At 34.6% G+C, this 26,403-nt stretch overlaps 1 protein-coding gene across 2 annotated transcripts in view; it reads left to right on the top strand.

The window, feature by feature from the left end:
• Positions 1-2,568: 2,568 nt before the first annotated feature.
• The window catches only part of LOC150108930 (uncharacterized), a 149,121-nt gene continuing 125,286 nt past the window's right edge, over positions 2,569-26,403 (top strand). For both annotated transcript variants that reach the window (XM_090404370.1, XM_090404379.1), the window contains exon 1: positions 2,569-2,709. The gene's annotated coding sequence lies outside the window, so the exon portion shown is untranslated. The remainder of the gene's footprint in view (positions 2,710-26,403) is intronic.

The following is a 26,403-nucleotide window of genomic DNA, read 5'->3' as shown; positions in this document are numbered from 1 at the left end:
GTTATATCGGTGGTCTACAACCATCTGAAAACATTACAAATGTATTTACTATATTGGGATTCCACACTAATCTGCAGTCGTGGTAAGTGAGCGAATGTGTTATCCACTCTGCCAGTGAAATCGGCTCCGAATAACCTATTTCTTTCTGCACTAATTTATGTAGTTTATATGATGTTATTAAGTAGAAATTATCAATCGTTAATAATCTGAAATTAAAACGAAAGAAATGTTTAAAATCTCTATTCATTAGACTTAAGTTCAATTCTGATTTCGTGCTTTTCATCCATTTAACTAAAGTATTTGATGTCGCCGAATGGTTTCTGGTGACACAGATTTAACTGACGACAAAACTGTGAGAAATATTTTTCAGCAGAAATAATAAATAATAAATGGAATAAAACAAAAAAAAAGTACACGTTGGACAATGTCTAACTTGTATTTGAGTTTTTTGAAGGCTTAAATTTTTGTGACCACAAGATGAACTGAGGAAATCTTTCCTCTTGGAAACAAAACAAGCTTAATCATCATGAGCTTTCATTGTAGAAGAATAAACTCTATGCCGTTAGACACGCATATTTGAATCCCCTCAAAATAAGGAGATACTAAACCCCCCCCCTCCCCGTAGCAAGCTGTCCATGAATCCTTTGAGGTAGATCCAACAAGAGAATCCTTATTCAATTTTTCCCTCAGAGCCCATCGTTGGTCTGTTTAAGTTGTTTGGTTTATGTTTTCCACGTTGCTGGATTTTGTGGAATAGTATTCTATTCAAATTCAGTAAGTTTATTTTAATAGATATTTTTTGTGTGAATTCCAAATCTCTAATTTGAGATTTGGAATTCACAAAGGTGAATTTCTCAAAGGTATCTATGCACTTTTCCAAATCGTGAATAACAACAGTTCTAAAGTGGCTTTGCCATTAGACGGTGTTGATATTTAACATACATAGGAAATTAAACTAAATGCAACTATGTCACATTAACAAAAAACGATTTTTCATTATATATATATATATATATATATATATATATATATTTATTATATATTTATTTCTGTGAATTTCATACACGCCAGGTTCTAAACCTACCGTTTATCATCCGTAATATATCCAGCGGCGATCTCTTCTAACAGCTAAAAACAGTTAAAATATCCATACATATAGTGGGATTCGACCCTATTACTCTGTTGGTTTTCGGTCCTAATTTAGTTTTACTTCCAACGGTATTTAGTTTATTTTTCTGATCAAGTCTTTGATTCTTTGATATATCATAAGGTAGTTCAAATTTTTTCATTTTTGATTTATTATTCTAATTATTCCTATAATTAATAATGATCATATTATTGTACTCATTCTTCGCATTTGCTTTTTACCGTATTTTTCTGACTTGAGAGGCAAATTCTTGATTATATCTAGTGTTGTTCTTTTTTATTTTAATTATTCTACAGGTGCTTATTGATGATAATCATTATTAAATTTAATAATTTTTTTAAAATATTATTATTTTATTATTCCTTTTAAACATTATTATCATTTGTTTTATTGTATATTTTTCAAGCTGCGAGATGCTTAAATATATTTATTTATATAATTCAATGTAGAATGTACAATTGGGTATTTGGCCATATGAATACTAATAATCGTTTGATATATAAAAAAAAATGAAAACACTTAAAACTTAAAAAAATCAAAGGAAAGCTGAAAGTCGTAAAGAGGGAATAAAATTAAATGGTTAAGAATCGGTGTGTTACAGTCTCTGCCTTTCTCTCTCTTTCTCCTCATCTTTTTTATTTTCTACCTCATCATCGAAGTTGTTTGCGAATAGTTAGAACCCCTCATAATTTCCAGACAGTGTCTTTCTCACCCGAAAAAAAAACAACAACAACAACCTACATTTGTACGAAAATACATCCAGTTTGAGTGTTAGGCTGCACAGTTCTATTTTGAAGAAAGAGTGAAAAACCAACTTAAGTCAACTTGAGAGCTCTCTCTAATAAGCAAATCGCTTCGCTTCTTGCATGTGAGAAACGGTAATGGAAAACGCATGCCAAAGACAGTGGGGACTGTCGCGTGTTCCTAGGTGTGACGTTACCCAGTAAGCTTACGACTCGCTCTTGTTTTGATGAGGTAAAAGATGTTATACGAAAGAAGAAAATGATATCTACAGAAGAACCACTTCTGAGTGTAATACGTAGCTAGGAGTTATCTTGTAAATCAAGATTTTAGACAGGTTCGTATGAGGGGAGGGGGAGGAGGGGCGGGGGAAGAAGAGGAAGTTGAAATCCAGTAGCGGATTTGAGACTAGATTCAGTCTCCACCTCCACCCGGTAGAAAGGACCAAGTGACAAGTTCTCTGCTTGGTAAATAGCTTATTACTTAGTATCCTGCCAAGCGTGTACACACAAATATTTTGTTGCGGCACCACTAACCCAGTAGCGGTCGCTCGTACGACGAGAGAAATTGGCTTTCATCCTGCGCATGCTCCGAGGCGCTTGCTGGCAACGTTCTTCACTGCAGCCAGACGAAAAGTGAGAAGTCCTTCAGTGTTAAGCTGAGAGAGAGAGAGAGTAAAAGCACAGGGAGCTACCAGTCGCGCGCGGGAAAACTGCCAAGTGTTGTGTGGTTTGTCAGCTGCTAGAAACAAGAACGTCCAGGGCGCCTGTTGACCCACTGCGTTCTCATGTAGGGAGAGAAGGTGTGCCGTACATGTCCAGGTAGGTTCTTTCGGATACTTTATCCATTCCGCACTTAGTTGGAAACGGTGTTCTTCGTAAACTGACCTCAAACTTTGTCGCTACGTTATCGGAAAAACGGAGTGTAGTGTCACACTCTGAGAGACAGACGTAAACACATGGCCCTGAGATATCTGGGATGTCTCGGTTCTGCAACAATTTTTAGATAAGTTTTGGTACAGTGTTCAGCTTTGTACTTCCATTCAAAACTGTTTTTATGTATTTAAATATTGCATTGTTGATAATATTCTTTTAATTCTCTTTTGATATAAAAGAGTAATTCCTTTGATTTCTAAATCTTCATTAATAACTAAAGACGGTAGAATTATTTTTATCTGTTGGAGTCTTTAAAAAAAAACATTTAATTTCCTCGCTTAAAATCGATTAGAAAATAGTTCGTCCAATGTTAGCTTAAATATAAAATATAAGAGAATAAGAACCATCATTTATAAAGAAAATAAATCGAAATAGTTCCTGTATTTATAACAATTTTGGATGAATTTCATTGTGTAATTATCTCCAGAAGAACATGATTTATTGCAGACGATTATATACTTTTTGATGAAAAACGAAATTTTGTGGCACACAAGCGCCACCACTCATATGAAATACATTTGTTATTATATTCCCATGACACAGCACATTTATAAATTAGTCGCTTTTTTGCAGCATGTGTATGTTATTTGTAAACTCTAATAAATAGAACAGATATTTAGTTCTAGAAAAGTAAGGAGTAGTATTTTAATCTACTAACTAAAAATTAACCTTGACTAATCGCATTTTAATGAAATTGTTTTTAATTACTGCTGTTTTGTTTAATATTTGTTTTCGTTTATATTGTATTGCCATTCTATTATTTAGTAGTCTCTAGCGAGTTTAATAGACATTGTTGATCAAATTAAATCAATTCATAAATAATATTTCGCTACATTTTACTTTATAATAGTTGTTTTGAAACTTTTACCTAACATAGAATTTTACCTCGATTTCTTTGAAAACTCTGAAGCCTTTTTTTTTAACACGCATGTAGGTTAACGTTTTCTAAGAATCCATGGAAAGATAAGAAAAGGTGCCTTATAAATATGCATTAAATAAATATTTTGCATTTATTTTATGCATGAATTATATTTAGTGAATTAATCACTTTAATTTTAATAGATGGACGTTTTACGTTAATTAAGCGATGAGAAAACGCAGTTATTGGTAAATAATGTACAAATTTTCCCTGGAGGTGAGCAAAGAAGATTTTAATCATCGGAATAATTGCGACAAATCACCTCACTGGTATTCATTGAAGGATTGAATTCTCTACCCCTTCAGGGAATAAAACTAATTGGGCCTAATTTTCATAAGATTCTGTAAATAAATCAATTTATATTTAAATTTGTCTGAAATCAGTCCTTCACTCGAATATTTTTGCTAATATTTGCCACGTAAATGCAGGATTTTTAATTATTCTTTAATATTAAGAAATCATTTCATTGGTGGGCTAGTACACACTTGAGGCTGATTTTAAATGATTTTCTCGCTAACCTTTAATTAAATCGCTACCATTTCTTTTACATTTACAGTCAAATGACTGTATTTCTGGACTGTATATACATGAATGTATATACAAGTGTCAAAAAAAATCAGTCATACAGCGTGCGATTCAGATGAAACAGTTTAGATAATGGATATGATGAAGACATTTTACTTTATAGATGGCGCTGGGATCGCTCAGAGTTCAAGTTTCTGCTTGAGGGTTTTGACTTCGATGAATTGAATAGTCCACCTTATGTTACATAGGTCTGTGTGATTTGATATTCGCTTTGAAAATTGATGCAAAATTGGATTGTAGCAATTCTTCGGTGATGCTGATGTGTATTAAATGGCATTAAATTCAAATATCACCTTTTTAAGTGGAAGAATTATGATCCTTAAAATCAAAGTTTAAAAGATGCACTTAAGGATCGGGATACATATTGAACGACTATAAAATTGCTGTAATTGTATTTCCGTTGCATATGAGCGAGTAATTTGTGAACTTTATTGAGTATTCTACTTTGCGGAAGCATCCCTACAGTACAATGCTAAACCGAAGAGCTTTATCCATCGATTCGCCAGCATCTAAAGGCTCTTACATTATGAAAAACTCTTAGTCGGTGTGGGAAGATTGTAGTTCTGTAAACATCAGAAACAGCAGGAAATGATGAGATGCAAAATGTGTTATGTAATAGCAAATTTTCATAATAATAATAATAACAACATGCGTTTGTTGTGTTGTCTATGACCATATTAATTCGTAAGCAAAAGGATAGATTTCGCTTTATCGCAAACATGTGTGTGCTATTAAATAATTGTGGCTTTTTTGTGTGTGCTATTAAATAAAGCCACAATAATTGTGGCTTTATTTAAATGAGCTAATATCTTACGGATTTGCCAGTCTATATTTTCATTTCTTTCTTTTTTCTTTTTTTTCTTTTTTTTAATGTATAGTATAAACAGAGCTGTGCTAATTGATAATGCTTACTATGCTGTGCCTACTTTGTTCGATACTGGACAAAAACTCGATTCTGAGTGCACGCTCAGACTAAGTAAAACTTACTGCATCATGAAAAATAAAAGATGGATAAATATATAGATTTTGTGCGTCGAATATCAATCATTTCATCATAATATTAGAAATATATGCAATTGTGTTTATCCGTCTGTAATTTAAAAAGAATCAATCATTTTTATTGCATTTTAGATTTATTTATATAAAGTATTATTGAATGTTATACGTGCTTTTCCGTATTCTTAATTATCCTCAAATTATTCTTAATTATCCTAATTATCATCAAAATATTGCCTTTTTTTACACCGAAAACTTCATTTTTAAAAACGAAATTAAAGCACCTTAATATCATGCTTGAGTTAAGGATTGTGTTTTCTGGCATAATCTTTTTAATGATGCTGTAAAGAATGGCGAACATAATTTATTTTTCGCAATAATTTTTGGATTTTTTTTCACAAAATTATCAATACATTTTAAAAATTGTCAAAATTGCATTCCATATCAATATAAATCCATTACTGTTTGAAGTAAACCAAACAAAATGTGAATCTTGGAGCATCCTCAAAGGAACCCTAAAACTCTTGATGTATCATTACAAGAATTTAAAAAAAAATGAAATTGTGTCAGTTATCTTTTACGAAGGGATGTGTTGGTTCTGAATGGGAGCAGTAGGATAAACCGACTGCTTTGATGAAGTTAATGAGGATAGATTACTAAGGAATACCGTATTATAAACTATTGTTAACCATTGATATTATACAGTTCTGTATAATCACTGCCACATACTCTTGTTGGTATGTTTAAAAATTTGTTTCCTTCATGCGTATTACTTATAATATCCTCTTCACGATACTACGTCATAATAGATTGAACACGTGCATGTTTATTTCATCCTTATTGCCTAATATTAGGAAATCGCATTTTTCTGACTTCTTTTCCACTAAATTTTTAATATTCTAAAGAATCTGAAAATACGATTCCATAGAAATGTAAGTGGATGCGTGATCGTCACGTGAAATAATTATCGATTCCGCTTACGTGACATCTCTAAAATTAAGCGCGTGCAACTCTCTAGGTGTTTTGATTTTGTTTCGTTACTTTTTTTTTCGAATTTGAGTAATAGAATATTATATTGCTTGAATAGTGTCAGACAGCATCTTTAAATGAAAATTCTAAATGAGTTCTTATTTCGAAATATGACTCTCGGATTTTGGAATGGATTATTTTTCATTCCAATGATCACTATCACTCACTCCATCCCAGTAGCGATAGTTCAGTAATGTGCAGTATTTCTTTTTGCCAAGCTACTACAGAAATAAAATTCCAAAGGTATTTTCATAAATGTCTTATAGCCTTACAATGTTGGAAAATCATACGGCTGGCATTTGTTTCTTATTGTTCTCTTTGTGGAAATAAGAATATCTGGGCGATAAATCTTTCTCAGACAAGATTATCTTTTCAGATCTTATAAGCTTTGTGATCACAAACGTTTGTGTGGACCATTAATCATGTTCGGTGCTATGGCTATCTGTACAAAAATAATGAAGTTGTACCATGCTGAATGTTCTCTTTCTGTCTTTCTTACCTATCTTTCCTTCACTAAAAACATCAGACAAGTTCTTCTCGCTGTTTTTATTTATTTTTTCCCAATAGACCTACAACTTAAACCGTTTTAATCACACAAAGAGTTCCAAGAGCGAAACAATTAATTTTAGTACACAACCTCGTCATCAGAGGACAGTAGTAAAAAAATTCACTTAACTTAATTTTACATGGATGCGAATGATGAAAATATTTTACGGATATCGTAAATATTTCGATTTTTATGACTCATCAAAGTGTAAAAATTTGCTAAAGTTTTGTAGCAGATATGTTTATTCATTCTTACATGAATAGTTTCTTTCTCTATTTGAAACACAAATTATTATCGTATGAGTGGTGGAAGATTGCTGTCTGAATTCTGTTTTTGATTTTTTTTATCCTTTAAAAGCCCGAAAAATAGTTACTTCGTTTGTCTGAGAATTCACACATAAGTCGTTACATAAAACGCATGCTTTTTAAAACCCCGATGCATAATATCTGGTGTTTCTTTTGTGCCCGTGTTGGACACGCTATTACTTTCTCCAGTGCACTTACTAACGCTACGATAGCCTCATAAAATTAAACCAGAAATTCTAAAACTCGTATAACGTCTAGCTACGTTGAACATAAGAGATGAGAAAAGAATACATAAGTTACATGTATAAGGATATTATGTGTTTTGAAGTGGCGAGAGAAGACCGTTACTTGGTTTACGCTAAGCTAGAAATTTTGTAATTTATATGGTTCAGACTACAGAACATTATCGAGATACTCTTCACAGTCATTATCCTCGTAAATGGACAATAAATTAATTTTATACAATGCAAATGAATGTTTCTACTCCTCATCGTATTGGTGCCACAGGAGAATCATTTGACTTACTTAACAGAATCAGTTAATTGCATAAGTTAATTTTAATATACATTTTGAATATTTGTGCATTTACTGTTCAGAAGCGATGTGCTCTTTAACACCGGCTCTTGCATCTCTCAATTGATATCCCTATTTTACCAGGCTAAACAATGCTATGTGTATTTATTTTTCGATTGATTCTCTACTATTAAAATGGTCGAATAAGCGTTTGATGATTGCAGGACCATCCGTATCAAAAACTGGCTGAAACATAATGGCAGTTCTTCCGAATCCGATTCGCTGACACAATGCACGCCTTAATCTCTAGTGTTCAGTGTCTTCGAGTTCTGGATCTTCAGAAAAATACTCCACAAAAATTTAATTATTGGTCTCTACGAATTACCACATACATTAGGCACAACAGGATAATTCAGAAAAACAAGTAAATATTAGCAGCAAGTATCAGATATTTCAATCTGAAAATAACAGACTATTATCAATGCATTATCAGTAATTTAAAAGAATAGAACAAAGAATAGTGGATTTCATCTTCACGGTACAAACCTAGAAAAGTGTGTTAACCAAAGTCATGTTTATGGAGGCATGTGAATTGGAACCAGAATGTTTTCTAAATATTTTGTGACTTATTTACTATTATGTACAATGTATGGAGTTTTTACTGCTAACGTGGTTATTCAAGTTAGCGTAGGTACTCTTCAATTCAAGAAGTTTCACTATAGAACCTCAGTGGGGCATGGATGTTTCTGAGAATGTTAGATTTTAGTTGCTCAATATAAAGCGACTACCTTGCTTGCTGAAAGTGAAATGTATCCTCTTTAGTGTACAGAGAAAGATTCTTGTTTCTTCTGTCTGCTAATCTGCTCCGAATTTCCACACTGTCGCGGAGGAGTCACATAAAATAAAATCAAGAGAAACGGGTCATTCGTGATCCATTCTTAAAGAGCACAATATTATTAAACAAAACATTGTGGATATGGTTACCTTCTCTCTTATCTTGATTATTTAAAGAGAATCAGATTTTAGTTAATTGTGGCTACATTTTATAATAAGCATTTTTTCGCCACCTTATTTTTTATCACAACCTTATTTTTTATTTATAGGTTGATATTTTGTTAATTGCTGTATTGATTTTAGAGGCTTTTTTATAATTAAACAGTTTTTGGCAAGTACGAACCCAATAGTTTCTGTTTTTAACAATTTAAGTAGAAGATTATGTGCAAATATAATTATTGGCAAAAGCATATCTATTAGTTGTAGTCATAGTTCAATATTTCCAACTGTTAATAAAGTTTTGCGCTAATTCTCTTTATATTTGGAGGAAATAATTGAAGAAAAAGAGTATTTTTGGTTACTTCAGCATCCAAAGCTTCCTAACCTAATTAGTCCCATAAAAAAAAAAAAAAAAAAAAAAAAAAAAAAAAAAAAAAACATTGAAAATAAATTCTGAAAAAAAAAAAAAAAAGGTTTGTGTTAATTGTGCTGTATTTATGTAAACAAGATCTTAAAATTGTTAGGTGTTTTAGAATACTCATGTTTTTAATATTTAAGATATTCTTCTGTTACTTTTGGCTATTCCATACTTCAAAACGCTGTTTTTTTTTTTTCATTTTATATCCACCTGAAGGAGTCTTCACAATTCCGTCAGTATCGATCGCATCCTTTGGTCAGAAAGACGGGTTCGAATCCCGTCTAAGAATCTTTATAAGGTCTTTTCAGTCGAAGGCGAGTTAGTCGGTCTCGTGCTGTGACCGTAGGGCGTTTTAATCCCTCAAATCAGACAAAACCGGCTAATATTAGAACATAAGCCGCGAAGTACATGGCGTGGTCCAAATATCCAAGGAGAACAAAAAAAAAAAAAAAACCTGAGATATCTAATTTATTCATTTTAATTTAATTACACCTGCGCTTTCAAATAGAACCATATTAATAACACAATTAAAATTTGTTCTAATAGTAATAATAGGAACATATTTATATGACAATAAAGGGAAAATTTTAATTAACAGTTTTACATATCTTGTTGAAATTCAGCAATTCAACTCTTGGACGAAACTTTGGTGAAGCTTAGAGATACACTGATGAGCCAAAGCATTATGACCACCCAGCTTGTTTCTGGTCAACCAGACTGCACGGCTAACCATGAACAGACCGATGGTAACGGTATCCTCCTATGGGATTGTTCTCGTGGACATCACTGGGCGCTCTCACCTTCATTGAACACACTTTGACCGCTAATTCTTCGTTATTATTTCTGCACTAGGTATTGTTCTGCATGGTGAATGTGACCCAGTGGATCTGAACTCTTCCAGCAGGCCAATGACCCGTTTTTCGTAGCACGCATTTCGTAAGTATGGCTCGAAAAGCATGCCGGATATGCTCCCCTGCCTCCTAATCCTCATAATGTGAATTATATCGAACATTTATAGGATTATGTGGAACGCAGCATCAGCCTGTATCTCGCTTCGTTCACTCGCTGACCCCCAGGACGTTATTCTGTCTAGTTTGTCCAGAATACCTCAGGACACCTTTCGTGGTCTAGTAGAGTTCAATGTCAAGTCAGGTGCACGCAAGCATTATCATGCGAAAGGAGGCCTAGCATGCTACTAGGTAGGTAGTCGTTATGTTTTGGCTCATGAGTCATATATAAAACTCATGAGTCATATAAAACTCATGAGTCTATCGAAATCATTCTACTTTAGCTGCTATAGAGAGGAATCCTACAAATATCGTTTTGTTTTTATGGGGTCAAGAATACTATTTTCAAGAGATAAGAAGATGAAAGAAAATGCTTACGCCTTGTAAGCTATGCATTAGAATTCGCCAGGGAAAATGAAGATACTATTAATATATTTAAAGGTTTTAGATTAATTACTGTTGAATATGCAAACGTAAGATAAATATAAGATAATGAATTACTTTATAAGCTGCGCTTCTTTCATAATAAAATTAATATTCCTTTCCTAGCGATGCTAAACCTTTGGTTTTGCATAATAATGTTTAATCTTTACTTAGAGTTCTCGCCTGCGTGACATTTTAGTATTTTAATGAAACTGAAACAGCATTTTAATACTTGGTTTTATTTAATTTTTCCTTTTTAATATTTTTATCATAAATCTACATATATTTAAAAGCGTAGAATCATTTAGCTAGTTAGCATTATAATTATCAGCATCGCAACGTTATAGTAACTGAAATATCTTGGTGATCACAGAATTCAACATCATTTCCTTTTTACTATGTCGTACGATTTATCCACACTCTAATAATTATTAATAATTTGTCGGAATGGAGGAGGTTCAGTGTGTAAGTTTCTGAATCACTAGCTGATTTCGATTAATTTTGACTAGATTTTAATATTGTTTATTCTGGCTAATATATATTTTATTTTTTCTCGCTGGAGTAATTCATTACCTTATAAAGAAAACAAATCAAATTGTGCTATCATATATTCTTCATATTTTCCATTCCCAGATGGGTTGGTCTTCGCGGTTAGCGGTTTACATGCATTTTAATGCAGCCACTTCCATGTTACCAATACCTCTACGCAATGAGACAGTTAGTTGATATTATGACCGCATTCTAAACCAAATCGTTTTAAATAAATTATCATGCTTTCCATATCCCATATTGCCATGTAGATGTAAAGTTATCTAAGCCACACGGTAAGCCATTTTGAAATATGAGAGGACACGCTTTTAATGGCACTTTGTGTACTTCTCCAGCAGTTGGCTTTCTATGACAGTTATAGTTGCATTATTATTTTTAATCCAAGCAATATGATGTGAGTATATTCTATTTGAAAAGTGCAACTTTTCTGGCCTGTTTTGCTGCTTGAAAATCACTCTTATAATACATCCGCCTGCAATGTGAATCGAACTGTCTCTCAAGCCAAATAGGGTCATTATTACTGGTTGTTCCCTCATTAATAATTCATTTTTAATTCTAGTTCTTTCATTTGATTTTTTTCGCTGTCAAAAAATCATGCAGTATTTTAACGTGTAATTTGGATGAAGTTAATGTACTAATAATTCTTCACTATCTTGCTACTATAATCATTCTAATACAGTGGTGCCTCGCAATTCGACACTAATCCGTTGCCGAACTAATGTCGAATTGCGGGACAATATTTTCCATATAAGTCTACGGAAAATAGATTAATTCGTTGTCGGACCCACAGAGAAATACACCATATTATTTACTTTACGTATTTTGCTGTTGTATAATACACTAAATTACAAACTACACACTATTATATACACAATACATACAATCTATTGAGCCTTAGATGTTGGAAGGGAGTCTTCTTTATCCTGTTCTCCTCTTTGCTTGAACATGGATGAGGAACTGATCAAGGGTGGACCTCTCCCTCTTTTTCAAGATGGTTTTGAAGTGATGCATGATGATATAAAACTTCTTTAATGGAAGCTGTTGCCATCGGCCCTTTTTCCCTGTCATCCTCTTCTTCAGGTGAAATTTCTCTTTCTCTCTCTCTCTCTCTCTTTGTTTGCTGTTCGCTGAGTGCTCTGAGTTCTTCTACGGTCAGTTCAAACTCCATTGTGATCCTCCACAAGCTCTTCTACGTCAGCCTCATCAACCTCTTCTATGTCGAGATTCTCCGCCGTAGGAATGATCTCTCGCATGGCTGCAGCTGCTTTTGATTCTCCAGCTGCTTGGTCTGCACTGTTGTCCTGAGAAAAATTAAGAGCGAGTTTCTTCCACGATGCACGAATGGTTCTCTGTGACACTCTATTCCAGGCAGTTTTAATAAAGGAAATGGCGTGGAGAATGTTGAACTTGGTCTTCCAGAAGTCCTTCAGTGTCCTATTAGAAGAGTGAGTCACGTCGAAAAGCTTTGAGAACAAAGCCTTGGTGTAAAGTTTTTTAAAACACGCAATCACTTCTTTATCCATGGGTTGGATCAGTGACGTCGTGTTTGGAGACAAGAACTGGACTTTGATGAAGTAAAAGTCAATTTCAAGAATGTCCTCTAAGTCTTGAGGGTGGGCACTAGCATTGTCAAGGATCAGCAGTGCTTTCAAAGACAAATTGTTGTCAGTGAGGAACTTCTTCACTCTCTGGGCAAACACCTCAAAAATCCAATCTTTGAAAACTTGCTGGTCTACCCAAGCTTTTGCATTGGATTTCCACATCACTGGCAATTTGGACTTAATGATTTTCTTCCCGAAGCACCAAGAATTTTCTGAGTGGTAGACCAGAAGTGGCTTTAGTTTAAAGTCTCCACTTGCATTTTCTGCCAATAACAAGGCAAGCCTATCTTTCATGGGCTTATGTCCTGGGAGCTTCACTTCTTCTTTCGTGATGTAAGTTCGATTTGTCAAGCGCTTCCAAAATAACCCAGTTTCATCCCCGTCAAATATTTGCTGTAGCAGGTAACCTTCCTTCCTGATTAAATCTTCAAATTTTTTCACAAACTGTTCTGCAGCCTCTTTATCTGCATTAGCAGCTTCCCCCTGTCTGAGAACAATATGGATGCCTGTTCTACCTTGGAATCTGTGAAACCAGCCTCGACTTGCTTTGAATTCAATTCCTCAGTTTGATCTGAAGTACATCCTGCAGTTTTCTTCTGCAATTCTTCAAAAATCAACGTAGCCTTCTCACAGATCATTGCGTGAGTTACTGGATCTCCCTTCATCTGCCTTTCTCTAATCCAGGTGATAAGAAGCTTTTCCATCCCTTCATTGATTGAAGACCTATTCTTTTCAGAAATTTTCATTGCACTAGCAGACACCCTAGCACCCATAATCTTTTCTCCCTGTTGCCAAAAAGTTGCCACAGTTGTGTGCTATAGCATCTGTAATTGTTCTACCTTTCTGCACTTTATCTACAATTTCTTTCTTCTTCTCTATGCTCAACCAAGTGTGCTTCTTTCCTGAATTATTCCTCTGTTCACTTCTCTTTGGACCCATTCTTAAATTTCACTCGAAAAAATAATAATAACTGCAGATGCACAAAATTTTTACTTTCTGAAAAATGCAGAATTGAAAATTAGCACAAACAGCACGAGCAAGCACCAACGCAGCCCAACAAGAAATGACATATAACAAATGACATCGCACAATTCCATGCATGTGCATGCGCCTGCCCACGAAATCAACTGTCGAATTGCGAGGCACCGCCGTGTTATATTTCCCACGATTATATTCGTTGCATCCTAGAAAAATTACAAACTTATAGAATTGCAGTATTGACAGGCTTCTTTAATTCCAGTGAAAGTTCCTGTCTCTTCTTTGAGGAGATTCTAATTTTTATTAGGCTTTCTTTTTCTATCTAAGCTTACCGAGTTCACTAAGATATAGTTGAATTATTGTGGGAAATTTCTGTATTTCCTGAAAAATTCCTGAAAAAAGAAAACCTAAATGCACACCTCGTTAAAAGGCCTAATATACAAAATGTCCACAGACATTCGGTATTTCAAATATCTTATTAAGATATGCGAAATACCGAACGTCTATGGTTTATGGGCAAAAGTACTCAAACTCCATTAATTGGATTTATCGTTTGGTGCTTGCTAAGTTGTATCTTGTTCACCATATCTATCGCTAAAGTGGCGAGCTGATAATATTCAAAATTAGAACCGGAGTTCACAGCAATGGAATTTTAAAATAATGATTCTTACAATAAAAATAATCAGTGATTTTAAACTCTTTAGCCCAAGTACTTAAGAGCTACTGCCTTCATTCTTGATCTACGACTATTTAAGAATTGGAAAAAAAAATAATTTTTTTATCTCTCATGCATTTCTTACGATTTCAAATTTCAGTAAATTCGTCAAAAGGGAAATAAATTCAAGGGAATAAAAATTATTTTGTTAGTTAAATGTTAGTTAAATACTGGTCAAAAAAGGATTTGGTAAACTGGATTAAAATAGGTGAACTCTATGAATATATAATAAATGGCTCGGCAATCCAGGCGGGCCTGATTGGCCGAGCGGTTAGCGTATCCACTCTCCAGCTAAAAGGCTACGGGTTCGAATCCCGCCGTGGGCATGGATTACCTGTGGAAATGGTGGTGGATTGAGTGGTGGAGATAGCGAGATGTAGAGTAGATATCCTCCCTCGATGGGTCTTCGGATTCCCTGGAGGTGTCACGTTATAATAATATTTTAGGGTGAATTTAAACATTATTTATTTATTTTTTGCCAGCACGTCAGGATTTTTTGTTAAGGGCTGTTATGTTTGGATTGCTTAGAAGGCCTTAGTTGCGTGGTATTGAGTGTTCCTTTGTCCAGTATGCATCTTTTGCAAAATGAAAATGCCTGCCGCGCTGTACGAGCCTGATTAACTCACTTCAGTTGAAAATCCTTAGACAGTTCTTCGCATCGTAGACTGGATTCGAAACCAGGTCTTTCCGATCGAAGACTGTCATCATTAGCGACTGACCTGCGACGTTTCTTTTTCATTACTATTCCATTACATATGTTTTGCTAAGTAGTGTTCAATGATAAAAGTATAAAAAAAATCGTTGTCAGTCAAAACAATGATGGAAGTAAGAAGGGAAAAAAATCACAATGAAAATAAATTTAAAAATGCTTATTTCTTTTCTTTTTATAATCGCCTTCGACTCCCTCTCTTTGAAGAAACCAACAGTAGTCTCCCATCATATTAGCTTTCCATTTTCTGTGATGTCGTAGGTCCGTTATCAGAGCTACGATATCAAATAAAATGGAAAGCTGGTGTGATATCGTAGGTCCATAATCATGGTATTTTGGTAGAATCGTTCACGCTGTTTCTTATTATAGTTTTCAGGAAAATGTCTAAGTGAAAAGGAAGGAATTGAATTATCCTTGGCATCTTATATCTCGTTTATGATATTTTGTTATAAGTGGATGAACTCTCTCTTTATAATCCTTTGTTTTCCCTCAAACTTTTCAAAAATATCTCTAAACGATGGCTGGCCTTGTAATTTTATATTATATTTTATAATTCTTCATATTTTATTACTTCTTCAGTATTAGGTCCAACAAATGTACTTTTTTTAATTTTCGAAAAATTGAGTCACAATATAAAAATATTATTAGTATTACTAATTCGTGATGAACTATTCATCTGCTCAAAGTACAGTAGAATCCTTTTCAATTTTTATGCCACATAAAAATGAAAAAGATTCTACTATAATAAATATATAAATAAAATATATAGAAATAAAAAATGAATTTGTCATACATACAGATTTCGTAAAGAAATCTTTATGTATGACATTAAGATTTTCGGTTTTACAGTACTTCATAAAACAATTAGCGCAGATCAATTTAGAACTTCTTTACGATAAACAAGCAATAGCATACCCAAGGAAAATAAAATAAAAAGGGGCCAAACGAAAATTGCAATTATACTAAGTAGCTGACTGCTATTAGAAACTCAAGTTTTTAAGATTTTTTCCCTTTTCATGTTACAGGGAAAGTTGCGTCGATTGTCACTAATTATATGGTAATTAATGTTTCTTTCTTACCTTAGATCATTAGCAATTTTGCCTTACTTAAGGTGTTTCATATGTTTTTGCATTCGAACATAGTAGTGCGTATATTACAGCAATTATAAATTCATCCTGATCACGTGCCACACCGCGCAAACGAATTGTTAAGCATTGTTGAACATATTTCACACATTGTTGTCAGATAAATCTCAATTCTGTTTATGCAGGTGTTCATTTTAATTGTGCTATACTGTCAGTTTAGTGCATGTGTTTGGTTTCGAAACCTACGGTGTGTCTCATTCTTGACCTTCGGAAATATCAAAACACTAGCGACAAAGATCACTGTTCGTGGAGCGTCTACTTTAAGCACATGACTAACATTGAAGAGGAGGCGTATTGACACCGAAAGCTGTGTGTAGTTGTTTTGAGCACGGAAAAGACGTTTGTTGCATCACATCGGTTATCTTTTTCTGTCTATCTGTCTGTCTGTTTCTCTCTTCTCCAGCTCTGACACACATTGGAGGCCGGAGCGATAAAATTGACTCTTGATCTTTAAAACAAGGTCCCAGAAAATCAACTGAATTCTGGGAGATTGTTATTCATTACGTTGTATAGCTTCACGTAGCATGATCTGAAGAATCTACGCGCGGGTGTTTTAATGAGACTCACCTGCGTCATGCAAGTGTCTCAGTGCTCTCATCTCGTGTATACATAGTACTTGGTGCATCGATTCAGTTGGTACAGTTGTGTAGTCACGTCAACTTTGATGATAGTTTCGACTGGCCCTGATGATCGACATAAATAATTCATTTGCAACCATCCCTAGTGAATTAAACTTTTCCAATAAATATTCTGGAAACTTGTGCAATGCGATTATTCCTTGTTATGATCATTGCTGTTGGGGTGTATTTATACCATTATTTTCATAAGAAAGTTAATTAAACCTCGTTTGCTGCTATTTCAGCAGTATTCTGATGATCGTAGTTGCTGTTGTTTAGTTGCAAATATTAATCCGATTCAATAAAAAAAAAAAAACTTATACAAAGCAAATCGATAAACCAGTATTTAGGCTTGATAATATTAGTGCTATCCTTAACCAGCATTGGTAAGAAGACATTTGATCTAATCTTTCGGCTTCGAAGCAAAGATTATATGTCTTAACCTAGCGATTTGTAGTCATTTGGGGAAAACAAAAGAAAAATGTTCTATCCTTCTTTCGTTCCTCTCTTTAATAACAATAATTATAGCCAAGTTCATATCCATTCATTTCTGGCTGTTAGCAAGGTTTCCTCGAAGTTGGTCTCTCAAAACCACAGTTTATCAGTAGGGTTTTACGAGGGTGATCTGAAAAATTCTCGGCCTAACAATGAAAAACGAATTTATACAGAAATCCTTCGATTAATGCGCCCCTGATTAGTGCGTTTTCGGTTATTGCGTCATTTTCTTTCGATACTCAAATTCGATTAGTGCGCCTATATACATCTTAAAAATAAATGTTACAGATTTTAAAAATTTTGTATCTATACATTTTTATGGCTAACTATTTTAAAAAAATCACTCACCAGAATGAAATAATTTAGTTACCGATTTAAAACATTTTACAAAGTTATTTTTAATGACAAACTATACCACTTCTATGTACACTATGTTGCAAATTTTTACCGCCAAAATTTATGTCGTCTGCTATAGTACGCCCACAGATTCTAGACCCTTCAACACTTCTGCGCATGTCACAAAAAGGATTAATTTTCCGACTTGTAATAATAAACAACTCATCCCAGAAGACGGATTGAGTACCCTATTATGGGATGAGTTGTTTATTATTACAAGTCGGAAAATAACTTCTCTTTTATGATCATTGTAGTTTTTAAAGTGGAAACTATTTTGCTTGTATAACAGTTGGGAAATTTTATCTATAAAGCACGTGATTTCGCGTGTTGGCGACAATTCGTACGTCCTTCATTTCTTTCTCCCCTTCAATGATAACGTCCAAGAGTTAATTAAATCTCATTCTGAAGAATTGAGTGATTCCGACCTGCTAAACTTAGATGCACAGCGTGATCCCGAAAAACTTAGATTTAGATCCCGAAAAATATGAAGAAAATTTAACCACTGATAGTCAGCCAAAAGAGATTTCACAGAAACAATTTGAAAATATTTTTCGTACAATCGAAGTTTTTAAGCAGCAATGCTTCGAGGCTGACCCTGATGAAGAGAGAAGCAGTAAAATTTGCAGAAGAGTAGAAGAGGCAATAGGGCCATACCGTCGGTTGTATGAGAAAAAAAGAAAAAAAAAATGCCCGCCAAACTACGTTAGTTCAATTCTTTGTTAAGAAGTAGAATAATAAAATTTATATTCTGAATATGTTTCATTGTCATTCAGCTTCATGGTTTTCCTTTATCTAGGCCCTGAGACCTTAATTCTTTTATAAGAAAATTAAGGTTCAAAAAAGAAATTTGAGGAACGAATTATACTTTTTCCCATAGGTTATTGTATTCGATTAGCGCGGTTTCGATTAATGCGCCTGTTTTAAAGAACGCATTAGGCGCACTAATCGAGGGATTGCTGTAATTTCAAACTTATATTTATTTTTCAACAATCTCCCTTAAGATTAATACATTTATTCCAGTGATGCTCCAGCGCCATTATCTCTTCGCTGTAGTGGTTCTTAGTAAGATCTGCAAAATACCCCTCTACAGCTGCAATCACCTCTTGATTCGAAGAAAAACGCTGACCAGCGAGGAAGAATTTTAGTATTGAGAAGCGTTAGAAGTCAGAGGAAGCCAAATCTGGGGAATAGGGTGAATATTCATAGTGCAGATCCCTTAATTTTGCCATTGCCAAAACACTTTTGTGGGCAGGTGCATTGCCATGATGAAAGATGATTTTTTTTCTTCTGCAAACCGGGTATTTTCTCACGAATTTTTTCGTCTAGTCTAGAAGAGATAGGAATAACATTTCCCGGTTATTGTTTTACTATTTTCAAGATAATTAATAAACAAAATGCCTTTAGCATCCCAAAACACCGATACCACGACCATGTCTTTTTTGGCGCTGAACAACTGGATTCTGTCCACTGTTTTGACTGCTGTTTGGATTCTGGTGTGTAATGGTGAATCCAAGTCTCATCAGTAGTAATAAATCGACGCACAAAATCAGTTTTATTCTTGTTAAAACGCTTCAAGCACTGTTCAGAGATTTTTATGCGAGTGCGTTTTTGATCTGCTGTGAGCAAGCGTAGCACCCATCTTGCGCAAAGCTTTTTCATTCGCAATGCTTCAAGCAAAATATATCCTACACGTTCTTTTGAAATGCCTACAGTGTCAACAATTTCACCCACTTTGACTCACCGGTCATCCAATACCATATCGTGCACTCGATCAATGATGTCTGGTGTTGTTACACTTTTTGGGCGTCCTTCACGTGGATCATCTTCAAGGCTGGTACGGCCACGTTTAAACTCGGCAGCCCATTTCTTAATTGTCGAAAACGAAGGAGAAGAGTGCCATAAACTTTTATGAATTTCGAATGAATTTCTTTTGGCGTTAAACCTTCTTTTACAAAGAATTTTATAGCCGCACGATACTCATTTTTATCCATTTCAAGGGGTACAGACAACACATTTGCTTCAGACAGCTGTATAAAACAAACTACTTGATAGAATTACTTACAGTTTCGCATGGATGCTTATGACATGTATACCAACTTAGAAGAAAAAAATCTTGCCGATAGTGTTGCCATCTATGGTCGAAGCCGAGAACTTTTCAGACTACCCTCGTAATTAAAGGCATTTTAGATATCCACACGATAATATTAATCTTATTTATATATTCTTTTTAATCTATGAGACAGTTTATTCTTGAAACTAATGTTCCATTGTAGAAATATTATTTGCTGATATTGTTGCAGTTTTGAAATAATATCATCAGTATGCAATATACGAAGTCATTGCTTTCTGTTGGAAATAAAGAATGAGGCTAATTTTGATTGTCTAGTTGTATCTCATTGTTCTGCATTCATTTTAATGCTAATAATATCTTCTTTCTCTTTACCTTAGCCATAATACAGACTAAGTTTCAGGCAGTCAGTATGCCTTTAATATAATTGTTAGTGACGTCACAATACACATCCTTTATTACTTTATAACAATCCTTGTGTGCTTAAATAGGCTAGTTACGTTGGTGAAAAAAATATATATAGAAACCAACTATTAAAAGACCAATTAGAAGGCCCAAGAATGCGGTGGAAAGACTGTTTACAATGAAGATTATCGCAACAAGTTTAAGACCTAAGGCGAAAGGGAAGAGGAAGTCCTTGGTAGATTATTAGACTTCCGCTGGTATATCTGTCACTTCATATTTCCTCGGAGGGCCTATCAAAAAAGCAGTAATCTTCCAGGTAAAGCTCGGGTACAGTGCTGAACATATGAGTCACAGACTAAAAAATAGGCTAATAATAAATGAACTAACAAACAGAATTTATTAATTTAATAAATAAGGGAAAACAACTTATGGCATATGGTGAAGATCCACATCGTTTGACATATCATTGCTTTGCAATTGTAAAAATATTGATATGCCACGGGATATGTCTTTTGCGTCTTTAAGCGACGGATAAGCTAATTGTTAAAAATGGTTAGGCTTCCTAGTTTTCATCAAATTTCTTGACGACAATTAGAATAGGACAGGCACCGCCGCCTCGTGTTCGAAATCCTAACTAGTATTATATATATGTATATTGTGTGTGTTCTGTCAATTTTTCTGAATTATGGAATTTCTTTCCAACAGAAAAAAAAATCCTGCATGCGTAAGTGTCATAAAAATTATTTAATATATTAAATAATTTTTTTATATTTAATAAAATAATGTGTATCATTCCAAGTGTCGTTTTGTATATTTCGACTAACGAACTGGAATCGGCTGACAATGCTTAGAGAACGTTATTTAATTGTTATCTAGATCAAATGTCTTTCTCCCGATGATCTATTGTTATGGACTTTAGGAGTAAATACGGAACCGTATATTTACCAATTGGAAAATGTTTAGGACTGATATTTTTCTGCAGTGAAATGTTTATATTATTAATTTGATTGCTTTTAGTAGAACAAAACTCTTAATTCTTCTACAAAATTATTTTCTACAAAATTATTAGTATTTATTGCTTCGAGCGCATCATAACAATTCATCTGCGTATATATATATAAAAAAAGACAAACATGATATCTTCTCTTTTTAATTCGAAACAGCTATTTAGTCAAAAGAGGTAATCCAACTCTCTCTATCATGATGGCATTGAAGAGTTTCTCCGAAATTCGAGTTACTAGCAATACTGCCTGCAATTTCTCATGCTGACAGAACTGCACAGCGTTTATCTATTAAAGCAGTTGCATGTCTATGATCTTGTTCTGGTAGTCCTGTAATGGATGTGGTAGTCACGTATTGGGTCTATAACCTGCGAACAGTGCTCGATATGTTCGTATATCGATCATCTGCAACCTCTGTGTGTGCATTCAAGGCCTTTATGCATATTTCATTTCATATCGCAAATTGCCGTGTCTTAACTGCTTCGTGTACTGCGGCAAATTCAACAATAAATCTAAGAACCGATTGAAACGTTCCGATTGTCATATTACACACCGGAGCCATTTTCAAGTCTTGCTGCTTTTTTGCTCCCCCCCCCCCACCCATAACATGAATATATTGTTAAGAGAATAGCAGACGTAATAAATTCTCGTGTCTAGAGTATTGCAACAATGCATTGGTATTTGTTTTCAGAAAAGGTATTAATAATACGTTTGCGTTTATTTTTATTTTTTTCTGATGCAAATTAAATTGAGAAAAAATGCCTTAAAAGTATAATGAATATAATCGAAGAAAAGATTGAATACTGGATATTTTTTTTTACTATTTATCGAAGTATATTTTACCAGATTTACTTATTTTTCCCTCCAGTTTTCCCTTTTGTAGAAATAAAATTGTATGACCTGCATACGATGCGTGTTTTGAACTAAAGAACGCGATATTATTTAGAGGCGCCAGTAGTGTTTGCATAATGTTGTGTTTTATTGTGTAAAGGAACAATTGCATTGTATCACAGTTTCATTATTCTCTTGCATTTCATCTTCTTAAACTGACATTACATTCTTTGTTCTTTCTTGTAGTCTTCTGCTGTAGACGTTAACAGAAAAGTTTGGCGAAGCGGAAGACAAACGAAAATATATTGTTGAGTGCGCTAGCTCAGTAGCCGCTTTCTTGGGTGCGAGAGTATTTAAGTAATTAAGCAAACGAAATGGTGTGAATAATGCCATTACGTAACTATAGCAACAATTGAACTAATAATCTTCCCACGAGACTAGGCACAATTGGCGTATTGTCAGATGTATTGTCAACTCGCCTGACAATGCGTTTACTGTGTCATTATATTAACATGCACTTAATTTGTTGCAATAAAGAAATTGTTTATTTTATATAAAAAAAATTCTATTAAAAAATGAAAAGAACGTTTAAGTTATCTGTTTTCGTGCGTGTACAGCAGTTTGTTTTTTTGTGATCTCAATTAAATCGATTGCTAATGTGAAATATTAATTTCTGCCAATTAAAACTCGACGTCATCGTTTTTGTAAAGACTCCAGCAGATGTATTTGACAGCTTCATTGGAATGAGCGAAAAACTAACTGAATTTTATGTAGGATTACGATCAGCGCACAAGACTCAAGTGAATTTAACCACTATTCCATCGTGTGATTATTAGCTAAATCGCGATGACAAAGTTTTGCCTTAAGAAAAATGGCTCAAGGACAAGAATAAAAGATTATATCCCAGTTTCAGGGAAAATGACTGAACTATCTGAACACCAAATTAATTACGTGCTATCAAAGTTTATTCCATCACTTAAGCTTCAGAAACATCAAGGCTATCTATTAATATACAGGAAGAAAGGGTACATAGTATTATTTAAAAAAAATGTTTTATCAAATGCTAATTAAAGGCCAGTACGTTTTGCTTACTTTATCTGAGTTTGAAAGAAAATAATAAAATCTATTAACTAACCCTTCGGCTTTCCCTAGAGTACGAATGCCAGTCTGTCTGCTTAAGTTCATTTTTTTTTAATTATTTTTATTTTCAGAATGTGTACAGATTGTCGCTAAAGGCAAACTTTTTATTCCATCATCATACAAGCTATAGTTTAACTACAAGAGAGGGGAGTAAGAATGGACATCTTTATCCGTTGCTAGGGGCAACGTTGAGAATACGAACCCCGATACCAGAAGAGCATTGTGTCATACTTCTAAAAGTAATCTGCCGGAAGTTATATATTCTACATATATCAACTCGGTATTCTTACTGCCTCGAAGCGTCGGTGGTTAAACACAGCAAGAACGCCTCGTTTGGCAGCACCAGCATTGAGAAGGGATAGAAAAGAATAGGAGGGGAGGGGGGAAGGAGAATGGTCGGGTTTTTACGCTACCGTCAATCTCCTTAATGACATGATTTGTAAAAAAAAAAAATCGCTATCCAAGATATAAAGGAGAAGTGCATTGCCGTAAGAGAGAAGGCATACAGTGGAGAACATGATCTATAAAAGCCGCATCATTAAGCGACTTCTTTAGAGTTTATGTGTGCAGAGGTCGAGCATTTGATTAAAGCCAACGGAGGTTGGCGCTTACAGGAACGTCTTCTGATAAGGAAAAATAAATAGCTGTTCAGTGAAGGTCTAATGTTTTTTTGAAGGTGGATAACGGGTGTCGAAATGATCGCCAGTTTAAGTTAAATGATGCCGAGCCGTTTGACAGAAGGTAATTAATATACCACGGGGGCACGCTTTTACAAGAATTGCTATCGAAGATGCAAGAGAGATTTAATCGAAGAAATACATATTTTCTTAATCCATGGAACTCGTCAAGGTGACGCCCTTACTCACTTTTTCTTTTGGCCTTTGCAAAGTACGGTAATCAAAAGATATTTATAACACTGGTTTATGAGAATTTAAAACGAATAAGTCAGGTTTTAGACACTGATAAATTCCCTGGCATTGTATTTCTTTCTTTTACTCGATGACGTATTTGATGATGCCAGTGTATCGGTTACCATGCCAGTGTATCTCTTCCTTTGGGAAGAGAGAAATTTTGGTTTCCGATGTCCGAATTGATTGCTGAATTATAATTAAACTGAGCAATCAATTCCCTCTTTTTCTCTGCGCGCGTGTGCTTTTGTGTGTGTGTTGTCCATTACTTAATATAAATCAGTGATATGTACCATTATTAAGAAAAACCTTCCCGCGGAACTAAACTATACTAGTGGGTGTTTTGTTTCTCTATTTCAGACATGACGTTCTCCATATAATAAAAAAAAACATTTTTCAAACGATAAAATCGCTTTCTTATACCCTCATTATGTTCTCATTTTTTCCCCATTGACTAAACAGTCATCGTTCAGCTCTGCCTAATTACCCGACACCTATCTTCATTCAGATTTAACCGTCTAATCGCTCTTATAAATAATAATTATGTTAATTAAATTAGTAATTAGGGAGGAAGGTTGCCCATCTCTTGGTTGAACGGGTTAGTCAGCTGTTGTGCAACTCTAAAGTGACTTCAACTACTTCTGTTGATCGTAAATGTTTAGGATTTTGCTTGTCTCAGTTTTTAGTCTGAAATTTCAACTGCTTTGTTCTCAATTCATAAAAAATACAAACAAGAAACTGAAGAAATAACTGATATACATGTAATTATGTTTGTGACATTTAGACTTCCCATGCTATACAGTAAACAGCGTATACATCCGTGTTGTATTTATTTTAAGCCAAATGGCTCGCCCACTCCTCTGAGCTTTTCTCTTTAGCGAACTCTTACTCAAAGTCCATTCGCCTTTGATGCTGCTGCATCGCTTCATATCGCGTCAACAATGTAAAAATATCGTTATATTGTTATATATAACAATACTGATCCAATTCTATACTTTACTTGCCATTTAGTCGTTTATTGTTCTGATGATACTAATATTACGCCTGAAAAATATACGCTGTTAAGTTTATCAAAAAACAGTTTTATGCTGAACGTGTTTTTATCGTATCATATATTTCATATCGTCGTATTTCTCACTTATTTTGAACCTGCAATTCCCTTTGACTGATCTTAGTAAACATATTTCAGGATATTTGCATACTGCATTGAGTGTATGTAGGGAACGTGACTCGTCGCGAGCAGTAAATAGGGTGTTGCATCAATATTGACGTTAGTATATTTCGTATGCATGAGTCAGAGTTTAGTTGTCGACGCATCATCATCATCTAGTGTCAGCAGGAGCTGTCCAATCCAGCAGTGCTCATACTATGTTTCGGCATTTCCAAATGCTACAGATGTCTTCTATGGGTACAGAGAAATAATTTTTTATTAACTAAAACCATAATGATATAGATAACATGGTTGTAAAAATATTCTACAAGCTTATAGACTTTTCAAATTAATTTTTATTTAGTTTTCTTTGTTCAGTAATAATTCTTTGTAACTGCCAACGATAAAATTCACAATTGGACACCTCCGGGATTATTGTTCACATGGTTGCTTTGGTAGAAATATGTCGTGTCAACTACTGATAAATGAAGAAACAGCAGAACATGTACACTGCTTGGAAAGAAGTCGTGGGGGGGTGACATCCCAAGTCACTGCAAAATGCCATCTTGCAGGCCTATCTATTCGGCAAATTGCTAACAAATTGGACTATCCAGATCAACGATCAGGGATACCATACTGAGATGGAAGCCCGAAGAGTCAACTGCAAGTGCTACCCGCAATGAACAACTAATTCGGACGCTCACCAAATGTGTCCGTAGGGTGCTAGGAAGGATAATATGTAAAACCCACTATTCCTCGGCCGATACGTTCAATGCGGAATGAGGAACTCCGCAGTATGGCATCGACTAGAACACGAATCTGCACAAAAAAAAAAAAAAAACATTCAGAATCGAGGCTCACAACATGGGTTTCCATCATAGGAATGCAATATGCAAGCCCAATATTAGCCAAATCAATATGCAGCGTCTTCTTCAGTGGTGCAAATAGCGTGTACATGGGAAGTGGAAGCTTGTAAAGCTGCGTTATGGAGCGACTAATCACGCATTACCTTCTTGCGAGTAGATGGACGGGTGTGGGTGTGGTGGATGCCCGGCGAACGTCTCTTACCAGAGTGCGTGACCCCAACTAAGAAATTCGGAGGTGAAGGTAGCAGTTTGATGATATAGTCCTGTTTTT

Source organism: Typopeltis vanoorti, chromosome 2 (assembly GCF_054136105.1).
Source record: "Typopeltis vanoorti isolate ZY-2024b chromosome 2, IOZ_Tvanoo_1.0, whole genome shotgun sequence".
Classification (NCBI taxonomy): domain Eukaryota; kingdom Metazoa; phylum Arthropoda; class Arachnida; order Uropygi; family Thelyphonidae; genus Typopeltis; species Typopeltis vanoorti.
Note: the sequence above shows the minus strand (reverse complement) of the source record. Positions and strands in the feature narration are given on the sequence as shown.